The 7,614-nt window shown below is 41.0% G+C and overlaps 1 pseudogene; it reads left to right on the top strand.

Annotated features, from left to right (window-relative positions):
* The first annotated feature begins 4,239 nt into the window (after positions 1-4,239).
* Positions 4,240-7,614, top strand: part of LOC110454145 — a 22,138-nt pseudogene continuing 18,763 nt past the window's right edge.

Here is a 7,614-nt window from a genome sequence, read left to right as displayed (position 1 = left end):
ACAATATTCACCCGCGCCTAGAGTTTCGAATGCTTCTAACCAGCGTACATGTCAAGCGTGTGGCGGACCAGGCCATGTTCAGCGTGCCTGTGCTTGGTTAGGTAATGGTATTCCGGACCTAACACCAGCTGTCCATTCTGTTCTCAGTTTGGACACGGTGCAGTGAACTGTATACATTCGCGTCATACTCCGAACAATCCTAGTCAGAATTATGGAAACTGGCGGTTCCCGAGGTCAGATCAACCGCGCGTCTCCTCGGGAAACCAATAGCAACCGCGCGTCGTTACCGCAGCCTTTCGCTACTCCATGGAGAGAGACAGTTTTTATGCGACCTACTAAACATGCACACACTGAACATTTTGATAGTAATACAACCAGTGGTACTGAATCCGATAGTGACACCACAGAGTCAGACTTTTCTGACACAAAATGTGAAACTAAATGTATGCACATGCCAGTTAATTTTAAGGGTATTAAGGTAGCAGCTCTTCTCGATTCAGGCTCGAGTATTTCAGTTATGAGTGCCACATTTTTTAATTCATTACCACAAATGTGTAAAGGTCCATTACAAAAATGTGACATGTCTGTGTTGGTTGCTGATGCTCAGTATGTCAAGGTCATTGGGGTCGCTAAGGTCAAAGGTCCCCCCCCCCCCCCCACATGGTAACCACTCGTTCAAGGTTCATATTTTTGAGAATACGTCACATCCTTTTATTACATGAACAGAATATATGTTGAACAAAGGTGCAGTTTTAGATTTTCATTCTGGTAACCACATGTTGAGAAATGCAATGAAGAGTACGGTCAAGGTCAAATCTCTACAGTCTGTCAAGGTCGAGCCATATACAGAAATGGTTATTCATGGACGATTACCAAAGAAATCTCTCATGGGAGTACAGGATGTTATCTCGGCTCCCAAAACCTTATTAGAGAAAGGCTTCCTCTCGGCTAGATCGGTCACAACCATACCTGCTAATCGAACAATTCCTATCAAAATTCTCATTCCTGGTAAAGATATTATTTACATGTCTAAAGGTCCGGTGCTGGCAGATTTTGCTGTGTTGGATGATTTTTTTTAGTGTACTGCCTGAATCAATGTGTAACAATACCAAGGTAGATGATCGTGACAAGTCTATGTGTACAAATGTTGATAACAAATCTGTGAATGAAAATGTATCTGATTTTGATGAATTTTGTAAAAAAAATATATTTTAATACACATAATTCTTTGTCTGCCGAACAACCAAGTCAGTTGAAACAGTGTTTGTATAGCAATAAGGATGCATTTGTTACGATAGCTAGTCCTGCCTCAGGGTTTACCACCTTAGTAGAGCACGAAATTCATCTCAAACCCGATTTCGTTCCTAAGTATCAAAGGCCCTATCGACTTCCCCCCGATAAGCGCGAGGTTTTACGCTCGCAACTCGAAGAACTTCTCACCCAAGGAGTTATTGCCCCTGTAAGCGAAAGCGACCATATCCCTATCACGAGCCCCATTGTACTGGTGGCAAAGCGGAAAACTAATGGTGGATCTCATGCTACACCTGGGTCGAGAGAGAGTCACTTAAGTTCATACAGATTTTGATGTGATTTTAGGTACTTAAATGATCAGACACATGATTTTGTTTACCATATACCAGACGTACAAGAGTTAACAGAGTCGTTCAATCTTGTCACACCTAATTACGTAAGTTCCATCGATATGAGCTCGGGTTTTTTTTCAAATGGGTATTTCTGGCCAGTCGTCTAACCGTACTGCGTTTAACACTTGTTTCGGGACATATAAGTTTTTAAGGATGCCCATGGGTCTGAAAACCGCGCCAAACAGCTTAACTCTTAATGGGCAAAGTTTTGAAGGGCCTAGTGTTCAAATCCGTGCTCTGTTACTTAGATGACGCTAACATTGTGTCTGCTACTTTCTATCAACATCTTGAGGACATCAACGAAGTTCCTGCTAGGTTTCGTAGCGCCGGGCTTAAATTAGGACCACGTACATATAGATTCGACTGTCACAAAACGACGTTCTTAGGTCACGTGATCTCGAAAGACGGTATTCGACCACCGGTAGACCGCCTAGACGCCATTCGCCATTATCCGAAACCTACAAATGTGAAGGAGCTTAGGCGCGCCCTAGGATTACTAAACTGGTTCCGTAAGTTCATTCCCAACTATAGCGCCACATCGTCGCCATTACACGGTTTGTTGAAAAAGTCAGTGAAATTCATTTGGCGGAAAGAACACTCGGACGCGTTCGAAAAGTTGAAAGAATTGTTGGTGAACTCAAGTGTTCTAGCGTTTCCTCAGTTTGACGTGCCCTTTCGTATCTCTGTTGACACGTCCAGTAAAGGACTCGGTTACATGCTTTACCAGTTTTACGAGGACGACAAGACTCCGCATGTCGTACGGTTCGGATCTAAAGGACTAAATCAGTGGCAACATTCGTATGGACCTACGAAACTTGAGCTTCTTGGTGTAGTTACGGCTGTGACAGATTGCGCATCATATATACGAGGTAGTCGATGTATAGTCGAGTGTGATCACCAAGCTCTTAATTCGTTACCCCACAACAAGCTTCGCGGTGCTATTTACGAACGATGGTTGGCCATCATACAACAGTTTCGTGTCGAGATTCGATATAAGCCGGGTTCACAAATGGTCGTGCCAGACGCATTGTCTCGATATCACCCGTCTCCGAATCTTCCAGTGTTGGAAGCTAGTCCAGACGAGGAGGATCCATATTTTCATTCGGTTGAGGAGTCTTTGCCTGCTATTCGATTGCCCACAGGTGTTTTATTACAGGACATATTACGCAAACCTGCAGACGCAGAAACCAACAACATCGCCATTCCGCTCAAAGTTCACCTCGAACCCGCTTTCGACTATGATGCGGACACCGAGGAGAACAACACGGAAACCGAGGACGGCGAGGACGGTGCTCCCTCAACTAATCTCCAGCTCTTGAAACGTCGGGTTGAACAATCGAGAAAACCTAATTTCGCGAAAGGAAGATTACCCATATCTGTTAAACGCCGTAAGAAAGTTGATGTACGCACTCACACTGAAAGCGACAGTAAACTACAGAAAGAGACTGTGCTTCAAATGTTGTTAAAAATGTATGTGTTCCCACTGATAGAGACAGTTCCATGACAGATAGAGACTGTGCTTCAAATGTTGTTAAAAATGTATGTGTTTCAACTGATAGTGACAGTACCATAACAGATAGAGACTGTGTTTCAAATGTTGTAAATGACAAGAATGTTTCTGCCGACGGTGTTAGTGACCGTTATTCAAGTATTCAAGATATTGCCTGTGACCATATGAATGTCAATGTTTCAAACAGTAAATTTAACGATCTTTAAAGTCCGCTTCATCTGACAATCAACTGGAGGATGTTAGTACTGTTTCCGATTCGGGCACCGTCCATAGTGCATTGTTTGACCTATCTACTGAAGTTGACTCCGAAAGGCCTGTATATGATGCATCGACAGCTATCGCTGATGAAAATGCGCTCGAAAATCACGCTATTACTACGGATATAGACTCTTCGGAACCTAGTGCAGATGGACAGTTATACTAAGAGTCTTCGGATATGACGGACACAAATCTTCGAACAACTGTTGAACTACTTTCGAAAGCTAAGCTCAATCAGAGCTTCAAAGTAATGGTTCGACGCTCAAACCTCTACTTGCTTACATGAATTGTGGTGAACTTCCTGCGTCGCAAAAGCTCGCTCGACAAATTGTTCTCGAATCTAATGACTACCTTATAGTTGACGGACTTCTATTCCATTCACGTTTGCCTAAATCCAAGCGCTCTCGTCACATGAACCCGTATCAGCTAGTTGTACCGAGGCTCTGTACAAAGCGATTCTTGAACTTCATCATGATTCTCCTATGGGTGGCCACGGTGGTATCCAGGACACGCTCGACAAAGTGAAGGAAAAGTACTTTTTCAAACGAAAGGCTACTATTATTCCTGAATATGTGCGCTCGTGTACGCAGTGTCAGAGTCGAAAAATGACCCAACGACATACAAAGAATGGTATAACTGCATTTCCTACGCCCACAGCTCCGTTTCAGGTTTACGGAAGCAGATCTGTTCGGTCCATTACCTACATCTTACAAAGGCAACGCAATGACTTATAAAATAAATATGTCACGTATAACCGTGAAAAGCCTTTTTTCTGACAGTTATTTCTCTTATAAAAAGCTGGTTTGAGGCCATGTTTACGTCTTCATGATGCATACGAAAATTCACGAGACGTCACGAGAGCAGCATTCAACAAATAACGACTACATCTTCGACTGGGTCAGAGGTAATGTTTACACAATAAACGTGCTGAGTGTTACATCTACCGATTCAGTTCTCACCTGTCAACTAAAGCCTTGCAACTGTTACTGCTGGATAAACCCCTTTCCCTTTTTAAGCACATTCCTTTTGTCTAAGGCTTCTTTCGGTATACTGCGCTGTCTATCGGCTTCCAGCTTTTACCCTTTCTCTCGCCGATTTTTTCTGCCTGCTCTGTCAACCACGTTTTAGGTTAGACATCGCCACTGCATCAAACGTGTCTGCGCATGCTTAATATAGTGTAAAATATCCAATTTTTTTTGTTCGGTACGTAGATAAATAAAATATAATTCCTATTTATTTAAAAGTTTTGGCACTTTTCACTTTCTGAGTGCGGAATTTACTGTACTTTTACTATGTAGGAAAAATAAGAAATACCAGATTTATCCTTTCTAAAAGAGCGGAGGTAAGTGGCTCGGTACCTTTTATATCCAGTTAGCTTGGCCACTGAATGATCTATAATTACCTTCAATCAGTCAATTTCTTTTCATCTCGACCCTTCAACGGCCTTACTGTTTCCTGGATTCTTCAATGTCATGTTATCTCGACCCTTCCAGTCAGTCCTGTAGCCTCGACCATTAACTTCGACCATTCTACCTTTCAATTTTCTGTTATCTCGACTGCCAATGTCTCTTATCTCGACTCTTCGATGACCTGTTACCTCAACTCCATTTGCTTGTCTAAACTCGACCCGTCTTTGTTCTGTTATATCGACTGTTCAACTGTCCTGTTATCTCGAATATTTGAAAAATAATCAATTCAATGTTAATTCATTATTATTGGTCTCAAGCCAAAAGAACATACTTTCACAAAAATATCGATTATCAATAAGTCATCTATTATATCGACTGTTCAACTGTCCTGTTATCTCGAATATTAAGCAAAAATCAATTCAATGTTTATTCATTATTACAGTTCTCCAGCCAAAAGAACTAACTTTCACAAAAATATTGATCGCGAAATATTGTCACTGCAAAAATATTCAACCACTCTGTGTATGTGTACTATACGGAGCCCCTAACCTGACATGCTACAAACTTGTTTTATTTCGTTTTATGGAATGATTATTTCGTTAAGACGAATTATTATTACGTAATTTCGAAATATTGTTTCTATAAATCGAATAATTATTACGTTATAACGAATTATTTTTATTTCCTTTTTTTTCGAAAACTGTTTCGTTAAAACGAATTATTATTTCGATATAACGAACTATTTTTTTCATTTTTTTAAATATCATTTCGTTAAAACGAGTTAAAGTTCATGTTTTTAGAAATAAGAAATACCTCTTTTTTTTCTTTCTCCGCCTTGATTGGTCTATGATCGTTCTTTCCCTTACTTTGTCACTGCTTTAATACCCCTTTGAGTGTCCATTCCGGATATCCAAATGTTTTCCTTGCCCCTTCGATGTGATTCTGCTGTTTAATTTTGCCCTGTTATTCCGTTACAATTGACAAAATTCTGTTACAATTATTTCACATCTGTTGAGTAATGTGGCGTATTAAACCCAACTTTTGTACGAATGATGGTGAGATTTGAAGTCCAGGTATTGTTCCGCATGCGCCTTTTTTTCTGAGACCATTACCTTCAAAGTTCCGTCATTTCCTTTACCAGTAGCGTATCTAGAAAGGGCATCGAGCAGTTGGTCTTTTCACATTCGAATTTGAAGCTGTTTGTGGCAACTATTGTATTTGTGTTTTCATAAACTTCGCTTTTGTTCTTTGCTCCAAATCTTCTATGTACAAATTGACTACAATGGGAAATGCTGGACTGTCCGTAACAGGACCAAAGCGTTGCTGTCCTTGATCTTGAGCTTTGTGTTCTTAAGCCAGGATCTGTCTTAATGTTAGCGATTTCGAATTAGTTCATCCTCTTTTCAATTATGATCTTTGACAGACTTTCCAGTAGACGATGAGAGTTCGTGACATGGTGTTCCGATTTATCCACTAGCGGTTCAAGAATATATGCTAGAGGTCTAGAAACGTTTTTACCTTTATAATTAGTATATTCAACAATATGTCTGCAGGGGCGTAACAAACGGGTTTTCATTGTGTCAGCCCAATGATGAAGTGTGCTGCCAAAGGCAGCACCCCGAAGCGCGTAGCGGGAGGAGGGGGAGGGTATGGGAGGGAGTTTTCCCCTTGCCATTGGCGGGGGTCTGCGGGATCTCCCCCAGGAGAATTTTGTTTTTTAGAACGCCTGAGACGCGTTCTCCCGTGTTCTGGCGTCAGCTTCAATGGCCATTTTAAAGCAAGAAAATATCGTTTTCCCCTATTATTTTACAAATATTTTGCTTCTTTTTGGGTACGTAGGAAATTGGTACTCATCTACGCCAATTCTGTTATGGAGTTCGGTAACATTATTCCACGTTAAAGAAAAATCTAAAATCATGTGGATTTTGGGATAGTTGTTGTAAGAGTGTTACGTTTCTCCTCGTGAAAAAATGATGTGTAAGCCCGGGCTTTTTTGCTACATAGGTTGTTACGCACCCCTTTATTCTATGCAGTGGGGTGCAGGTATCTGGGATTCAGTAATCTTGATATCTCGTTTTGATTAAGACAGGATGGCTATAAAACGTTTCTGAACTTTTGCGTTGGCGTTGTCTGAAGCTGTATACCGCGACATTGTCCTCATAATCGTCGGTGTACAGGGCGACTCTTGCTTCGCCCTCCGCTGGTAATATCGTAATAGATATTTCTCCGAGTCGCTTTACGGACACAAATTTACATTTCATTGTTCATTATAAACATGTCTTCATTGTTGGATTTCTGTGGGTAGGAGAAAAACACTTTCTCTGATAATTTCATGCTGCGACATGGTACTTTGGTATTGTACCCAGGCCTCTGACATATTACTGTGGATATTGTACTTTGGTATTGTACTAAGGACCTCTGACATATTACTGTGGACATTGTACTTTGGTATTGTACTAAGGACCTCTGACATATTACTGTGGACATTGTACTTTGGTATTGTACTCAGGACCTCTGACATATTACTGTGGACATTGTACTTTGGTATTGTACTAAGGACCTCTGACATATTACTGTGGACATTGTACTTTGGTATTGTACTAAGGACCTCTGACATATTACTGTGGACATTGTACTTTGGTATTGTACTAAGGACCTCTGACATATTACTGTGGACATTGTACTTTGGTATTGTACTAAGGACCTCTGACATATTACTGTGGACATTGTATTTTGGTATTGTACTAGGGACCTCTGACATATTACTGTGGACATTGTACTTTGGTATTGTACT

The sequence above is a fragment of the Mizuhopecten yessoensis genome, unplaced genomic scaffold (assembly GCF_002113885.1).
Source record: "Mizuhopecten yessoensis strain PY_sf001 unplaced genomic scaffold, ASM211388v2 scaffold7695, whole genome shotgun sequence".
Classification (NCBI taxonomy): Eukaryota; Metazoa; Mollusca; class Bivalvia; order Pectinida; family Pectinidae; genus Mizuhopecten; species Mizuhopecten yessoensis.
Note: the sequence above shows the minus strand (reverse complement) of the source record. Positions and strands in the feature narration are given on the sequence as shown.